Source organism: Sphaerodactylus townsendi, linkage group LG11, assembly GCF_021028975.2.
Source record: "Sphaerodactylus townsendi isolate TG3544 linkage group LG11, MPM_Stown_v2.3, whole genome shotgun sequence".
Lineage (NCBI taxonomy): Eukaryota > Metazoa > Chordata > Lepidosauria > Squamata > Sphaerodactylidae > Sphaerodactylus > Sphaerodactylus townsendi.
Window position 1 is genome coordinate 45,964,840 of NC_059435.1, and position 9,100 is coordinate 45,973,939.

Below are 9,100 nucleotides of genomic sequence, written 5' to 3' on the forward strand. Positions count from 1 at the left end.
GCAACATTTAATCTCCTTGTTATACACGGTATTGTGCATGAATGTAAGTATATTCGATACAGTTTGAGTAACACTGTAGGATTTGGTAGGCTTCTTCTGTATGTAATTGAAGATGAACCCAGAAGCAATATATTGCTGGTAAAGAGAATGTATATGATATATGCTCTTAGTATTCAGTAAATATTTTCAGAGAAATTGGCATATTCAATGTTAGGCAGAAAAATGAGACGTCCGTGTACAAACCTAAGGCTGTATAGTTCAATGTTTATGGGTGTGGTAAAGTTAATAATTACACATGCAGTAGTGTAAAATGATCATTTTCTTATAAGCTACTTACAAATGTAGATCTATGTTTTTTGCAATGACTATTTTAGATATTTATGATTCTGAGACAAATGCATCTAGCTGATATATCATATTACAAGTACATTCATTTTATGAAGTTACAGCTACAGGTAATAAATATTTTCACAAAATGATACAGTTTTCTACATATTGTATTTAGCAGTTTTGTAATCCTGATAAACAGTCCCTATATCTTGATCAGATCTCTATAACATTTCAAGTGTTTCTGAAACATATAAATAATTGTCTATGCGTGAGTATGTGGATTAAGGACAATTCATCTGTACTTTATGTGAAAACTTTTTTCCCGTGGCAGCTTCCCACACTGCTCTGGTCTTTTGTTCCATAAAGAACCACATGGACAAGATCAGTGAGATGGTTCTTCCTTAAAGATGTGAGAGCCTGTAGGGAAAAAAACAGGGGAAAATATTTGGTGGAGATATTTTTTTTCACGGAGGGCATTTTTTCAGTTTTTCCATGAAAAAATTAGAACATTTGGAAGACACTGAAAAGAAACTTGTGTGAGAAATTATGAATATGACAGAATGATGCAAAGAGTAAAATGCTTCTTAAGGCAAGGTTTCTCACATTCAAAATGTATAGCATGAAAAGGCTTGGGGACTTTTTCCGTTTTTCCATTGGAAAAAAATGGGAAATTTTGAGGATCACTAGAAAAACCTATACATTATTTTAAAGAGAGGGAAAATCTTGTTTCACAAAGCATTTCACCCAATCCAAATACAGGGCAGCTGGGGAATGGGGTTGGGGGACAAAATTTCAAGAGCCCAAGTCAACTGGAGGACACCTGAAGCCAGTGTCATGCTGCAATCACAGAATGCATTTACTTTTTTCACTTCTAATGTAATTCTGCACTGCAGCCACTGGGGCTCAGGGAAACATAGCATATCAAACAGGAGTTGTTCTGACTCTGGAGCAAACCAAGGCAAGTCATTGCCAGGATAAAGCCTCCTAAAAGGTCATTAACTCACGCAATCTATGGTTTTCCTCTTAGTTCCACAGCTACATAATTTTGTCTGCTCAGCCAGATATTGCAAAGAGACAGGGCTTGGGGGTGCTGTGGGGGGCTGAGGCCCAACTACTTCTGGGAAGGAGGAGGAGCCTCTGGGCCTTGGTGCAACCTGCACACACTGCCCGGGCAGGCTACAGCCACGCTGAGGCCCAGCCACGCCCCTCCTCATCCCCAAAAGTGTAGGGGGGCAATTTTTCCACACACACCCCACATGACTCTCATAAGGGCACCTAGGGCATTTCCCCGGATGTCCCCATGGCAGCTCCGCCTATGGTTGGCAGTCATAACTGTTGTGACTTTATGAGAATATCCATCCCAATAATATTTATTTTGTTTACAACAAAGTTTGTTTTCTACCTTAAACGTTTATTTTTTCTTACCCCTCAAATGTCAGAAATTAAAGTTACCTGTGCTGTGGTAGCATAAGGCACAGCAGTTTACAGGTCTTTCTCAAGTACTGGTGTACTCAATTTTCTTTATAAGTAAATTAAATTACATTTAAATACATTTAAATTTCATAAATATGCCAAATAGTATAATTTTATTTGCTAACTGAACTATAAATCATGGATCTTATGTTGTCCAATCAGTGAAAGAAGTTTAGGTTTTATAGCAAAGTAAGCATTACATATAGTTCAACTTTGCCCGCAAAGACATTTTTTCTATGGCTTCAGAATTTCTTCATATGTTAACATTGCATCATCCTTACAGGTGGTGAATTAGTGTTTATCAAGGGAACCCCAGTCCACCTGGATTCTTCATCTGTATATTGTAATGGATTGAATCATCTCCCTTGCAGTTGTGTAAGTGTGGATACTGGCTGCAGGAGGCAAGGAGAAGTGTGATAACAGGTTAATTTTGAGGGAGCATGCTGATTCATCAGATGGTATACGAAAACCAGTTAGCCTCTCAGCTTCCGGGGCACTTTTTATGATCTTTTAAAAGAGTTCATTATGGCAAATTCATCTCTGGGAAAAATCCATTAATATGCTTGATACAAGTTACTTTTAATCAAGGGAAAGGCCACCTAAGTATTTGCTAATTGCCTCGGGATGTTATGGAGTGGCCAGTTGTACAACTGAAATTTTGCATACTTTTTTGTATGTCTGCCCTCCAGCTCAAGACTGAACTTGAACACAGCTTTGGCTGTTTGACTGTCTACTAGATCAGTCAGTGTTCCATTCCTCATGTGCCTATCTGACTGTCCAAGTGTTCTAACAGAATGGGAAGTGAAATATAACTTCAAGGATAAGAGTAATCTGAGAGAGGATTTGCTGTCTCCTGAATCAACAGTAAGACTAGCTGCAAGATGTCTTTTGGTATCAAATGAGCTTTTTTTGTGGTACATGGTCTCTTATTACAGAGATTGAGTGCTAGATAACACAGAGACAAGACCTATTTAAAATCCCCTTTGAATATTTCAGGATTATAGGGATGAGGCACATGGTATGTGCTAATCATAGAGACAGTAAAACACTAGAGAGATATGCATCACTGCAATTCTTATTGCATTTATCTCCGGTCAAAAACAACTGGTTTCACTCTAATTTCCATTGTAAACTGCAAAGAATTCTCACCATTTAACTGCCAGATGGAATGGTACACTCCTAGGCCCATAACAAATCCTGGTCAATGGTTTCTTTAACTGGGAATTCAGGTTCTGGGTCACTCTGGTATTTTGTGTGTGTGAGTGTGTGTGCGCGCGTGCTCATGCTATATATTGCAATATAGCACTAAACAGCTATCGTCTTAACCTGGAAGGGATGTAACGATGGCTCAGTTGAATCTCTGGCCCACGAATTACTTCACTGTCTCAGATTCAAGGAAATCAGATCCAAGTATGTGAATCTCACTCCTTACATTTACCCGATCTCCCCGATTTAATTAGACTACACTACTTGTTGGACAACCCTGATCCTTATCTCTGTATGATAGTGGCAGACTTTCTTCTGGAAATTATTAAATAACGGTAGATTTCCTTCACCCTAACATGTATATCCTGTATTGTATATGCTTTTAAATCTGTTTTTATTATTGTTGTACTGCTGTCTATGCCAATAAAGGCTTGCTTCATAATTAACCTGGACGGGACACATCAATTGAAATTCGTTCTAGTATTTTATGGCATATAATATGACAGTGATCCCAGAATATTATGGGAAAGACTGAAGCCACCTGAAGCTTCATTGCAGGTGATGCAACATCATCTCGTGGTGGTGTGTCTAACCACCATAGAGTGCCCTCTTACCATCTGAATTGCACAGGTGGCTTCTGAAATCTGATGAGATTAGGCTAGCCTGAGGCTTTTTATATTACTATGGTTTTAATGAATTTAGTGAAGATTGGATAGGGCCAATAAGAACAAGGGCATGTTGAGCAGCAATTTATGAATTTAGGAGTTGAATGAATATTTTTCAGAGATTTGGATTGAGCCTCTAAATAAAGGAAATACCACTGAACATACTCCAATGAGGACTAGGGATTTTGTGGAACTGTTCTCATTTAGACCCTCAGAGGGTCTTTTGTTACTGTTAAGCAACAAAGGACAACCTGACAAAACAGGTGATGGTATTTACAGTTTTTCACTTATATAGCAAACAGTGGGGTGGCACTAGTGGGGAAACTTCTGAATGGAATAAGGTGGCCTAGTTTATCATGAACAATTGTCTCTTTTCTTTTCAAAAATCCAACTCCATTTGAAGCTAAATAATAATTGCATCTGGCAGTGATCACAAAAGAAAGGCAATCAAGAGGGTCATAAAGTCTTCTGACTAAAAGAAGCAACATCCATGCCATTTATTTCCAGGCTCTTTCCAAAATGCCAGAGCCTGATGCTTCAGACTGTATGCAGGGTTTTCCTTTTTTGTTCTTTTTCTTGAGTGAATCTTCTTCTGGTTTAAAGACTCTTCCAGCATGGAGGCATGTCACATGTTTTCTTGCTATGATTCAGAAATTGCTCAAGAAGTACCTTGGGAAGCCTTGCAATAATGACTCATATGAAACAGTAAGCAACAACCACTGAGTTTTGGTATTTACAGGGAGGAAAAAACAGCACCTGTGTTGATGATAGACTAGCGCAATTCAATATTTACTGAGTGCTGCTTTCAAATAAACACAGAGTGTCATTCACAGAGATTGCCAGCTCTGATCATCATATAGATATCTAGTTGCCATGCTTTGCTTTGCATTGGCATTCCCGACAAAGGATAAAGCTCCTATTGCCAGCATCACCAGGAGTTTGTAGGAAGCTACTTTTGCCTAAAAGAGGGCCATAATAGGGTTTGGCATTTTTGTAGCTCAAATACTTGAAGCACAAGTTTCATTCTTTCAGGGGGGAGGCCTGGACTGCTTGAATATCTTAATTTGAGGGTGGGGACACCTAATTATCTATGGCCACTTAGTTGGCTATGGAAGGAACAATAATTCTACAGTTTGTATTAAAGATATTTATTTTGAAACATGCAGGTGGTATCTGGATATCTCCTGCTATTGCAACTGATCTTCAGGCAATAGAGATCAGTGCATCTGGAGCAGGGGTCCCCAAACTACGGCCCGGGGGCCAAATGTGGCCCCCTGAAGGCATTTATCCGGCCCGCCAGGCATGGTGGCGATGGCTCCATTCATGTGCAGTGGGGGCTCGAGGGAGAGGAGGAACCGGCCCCAACGGCTGTTGATTGCAATTACATGATGGCACCCCCAAATCTCCATGAATTTTCTGACCCAGAGTTGGAAACCTTACATGTGGCAACTCCTGCTACACCCTTCCCTCTTAGCTACTCCATGTGTTGCTCTCAGGCTTTCTGTTCCGCCTCACTCCCATTGGCATCAGCCGGGCTGGTGAATCGCTCGCTGGCTGCTAGGGAGGAAGAACCCAGGAAGATACCTAATCCTGGGTTAGATGGAATGCTTCATTGGGAAAGTTCTGCTTTTTTTTACAGGGGAAGGTATTCCACAGCCTCCCCAACAATATTTGGAGCCCACCCTGTACTTGACATACTTTGGTCACTGTTCTAAAAATAGACCATGACAGAAAGGCTGAAAGGTGAAATCAAACATTTTACAATCATTTGTGCATAGGAATTTGTTCATAGTTTTTTTTAGTCTGGCCCTCCAACAGTCTGAGGGACAGTGAACTGGCCCCCTGTTTAAAAAGTTTGGGGACCCCTGATCTGGAGAAAATGGCCTCTGGAAAAGTCTCTATGGCTGTTTCCGCACAGCAGTGGAAACGAACCTCCACTGGCATAAATTATGCCGGTGGAGGCTTGGGGACTGCTTGCATGGTAGCGTGCGAGCAGCCCCAACTTTCTTCGCAGCCAGAGAGGCGGCTTCGCACAGAGCCACCTCTCCTTCAGTACCCTCCACTCACCTCTCCTCTCAGTGTCGCTCTGGCGGGCTGGAGGGACACGCCCACGCTACCCTCTGACCTCCAGAGGTCAGAGGGCAGCGTGGGCGTGTCCCTCCAGAGCGACGCTGGAAGAAGAGGGGAGGGGAGGGGGAAAGTGGTGTCTTCCCACTGGTGCAGTTCTCATCGCGCCGGCTTGAAGACGCTACTTTTTAAAAAAACCTCGCTCATAGAGCGAGGTTTAAAAGTGGTGCCTTCGCGCCACTTGGGGTTTTTTTTTCCATCTCTGGGGCGCTGTTTTTTGGCCATGTGGACACGGCCATTGACATTATTCCATTCCCTAAATCTCACCCTCCTCTGGCTTTACCTCCAGAATCTCCGGATATTTCCCAGCCTAGAATCATCAACCTTACACATCATTTCATAATTTGAAATGACTAACAGAATTTTAAAAACACAGAATGAAGAAAAGTGCTTAAAATCAATCCTAAACCGTAATATAGCATTGCTTAAATATCAACATCATTTACAAAATCAGAACTCTCAATCAAATTAAGCAACATCATCAATTTTAACAAGCAACTCCTTTCATAGTTTTTAAAACTGTTTTTAAAACTATAAACTTCTTTAGGGCATCTCAACAGGTACTACCAAAGAGAACAAGCAGTATTTTGCCATGGCAAGCCTTACCTGGGATGAGATGGAACCATAAACAGGGGATGGTGAGATTACCTCAGATGCTTCCAGGGCTTATATTACTTAAAATGTTATTGAATGCATAATATATAAAACATTATAACGTTACATTTTGGAAGGATGGAACCATTAATTTCTCTTGAATTATTTTGTTCCTGTTGCCCGCTTTCTATATATAGTGAAATAAGCATTCATAATTATTTTTACAAGCCTAGGTCCCTACTCATAGCAAATGAGGATCTATTAGCACTACAAATAGAATAAATAAGTTATATCATGCCAAGATTTCTAAGGATGTCACAGCCCATGCACTAAGATTATTTGCAGTTTTGAAAAGCAAGACAAAGAAAGAGGGTTTTGTTTTTCAAATTTTGAACAGGGCCTTGAAGGATAAGAGGATGGCTGTATGATATAAATGGTCTGGAAAGTTGCTTAATACAAGAGACCTCAGGGAAGAATGGGTGGTGTCAAAAGTGGAAGACCTTGGATGTGATTGAAGGTAATGAGCTGGGAGAGAGCAAAGGTATTGACCTAAAGATATAGCAACATATGAAAGGCAAAAGAAAGAACTACATGGACTACATGGCTGTATTGGAAAGGAACACTGATGAAAAGAGTTTATATAGTCAGTGAAATCAACAGGGTAATGGCAATTCTGGCAACAGAATTTTCCAGTTGTATTGAGGGCATATGTAACTGACAAAGATTTTGGGACAAAAACTGGTATCTTTTTATATATCAACTCAAGAGCAAGTTACCATATATATGTGGAAAATCTGGGGAAAGTGTGTTGTGTCAAAAAATGTTAGTCATAATCCAGTGTGATATCATTTTTCTAGGAACTACTAAAATCATTTTTAATATCACAGCCTAAAAACAGGAGCTCATCAATTATCATTTGCTATTGTAAACCTTGTGCAGAGAAGCTATCATGCATTAGTTACCATTTGGAGAATAAGTGCACTAATACAATCAACTGCCGTTTTGTCTAATGCCATTTTTTCATATTTTAATTTGGCAGATACTAGTACAACTCTAAAATGTTCTTCTTGTTAGCCAAATTCCCATGTCAATCTCTAATAAGTAATCTGTAATGAGTTATTGTGGTGAACAATCTGGAAAAATTCAATGGCTACATGAGATCTTTCCATGACAGTCAGCATTGCAGACCCATAATGCATGGAGTGTTTTCCTCAGGGGTCTTCACTCTGCAGTGGCATCATAATGGGGTCTCTTCTCAATTCTCTGTTTACATGCAAGGAGGTGCCCCATTTCCTGCTGTGTGGGTTGGCTACTCCCACTTCTGGGTTGCCCCTTGTCATTGCAAAATTGCCAGCTTTGTTTTTAAAGCCCTTAAAAATTTTGTAGCGATATTTCAATGTTATATCGATATTTTTGTGCTTTTCACCACAGCTGGCTGTAGATCCTCTGGAAATTGCTTCAAGGAGTGGGGCGGGAGGAGACTGGAAGGAATGGAAACTCCAAAGCGAGGGAAAACATCAGGGTTTTCCCCCTCTCACTAACCACAGGATCTACGGCACCGTTAACACAAAGCACATCAATGTAGAAATCTCTGTCCCGAAAAAAATATTCTCTCGCTGTGGGGCAGAACAGCAGTGTATAATCGGCCACAATCTAATAGCTACAGGCGACAACATTAAAGTTCAGAAAATGTTGTGCCTCATGTGTGCAATATATTGTTCTGTTCTTCCTGATGGCAATTGTTTTACATATTTTCTCTTCCCTGAAAAAGGTACAAACTGTTCATTATTGTAAGAAAACATATAACATTCCTTTGGCATGACAACACTTATGCAAACAAATTAAAGATTTTTGGCAGATTCTGATTGTTTCCTGTTGGTTTGTATGAAGAAACATCTATTGCTGCAGTGCTTTGTCAATGAGAGTAAGAAGCAGTCCACATACAGCAAAAATTGAAAATAGCAAAACACAAGAAAATAGTAGAATTTAAATCCTCTGCCACATTCCAATGATGTATCCTTTGATTGCAGCTACTTACCAGACCTTGGTGTTTATACAGGAAATAATGGGCACAACCTTGGGTAACCAAGCCTGAATATAGTGGAATTTACTGCCAAGCAAACGTGCGTAGGTTTGAATTTTTAAAGGGTTTACAGGTAAGTTTGCTGTACTGAATAATGTTGGGGGGGAAACTGTAACTGGCAGTGTTCCAGTAGAGGCATGGATGGAACGAACATCAACAATGAAAACAGATGAAGTCAGCATCCTGAAGGAAGCTTTTAAGGAATACCTGGGCTGCTTTCATATGGGGTGCTCCTTCATTATGGACTGATTACCCTTGCTAATACAGAGGTGTAGACTGCTCCAATGAATTATCCACACTGACCATTCAACACCTGCAGCAGAGAGGGGGAATCTCTACACCCTCCAAAAATCTCAGGCAAACACCCAATGTGCCATCCCCCAAGCAGTAAAAGACTTAGTATGTATACACAATCTACTCTGTGTACAGTAGACTGCCACCACTCTGATGGGCTTCTTCCTCAGTTTTCTACTTTGTTTCTTTCCAATGAGCAAGAGTAGGAAGCTTTACTAATAAAACATTGCAAACTACAGTTGTATATATGCTTATTTGAGAACAAAGCCCATTGGACTTATGGCCCCATTCAAAGGGTGAGGAGTGAATCCGGCATTAGAGGTGGCGC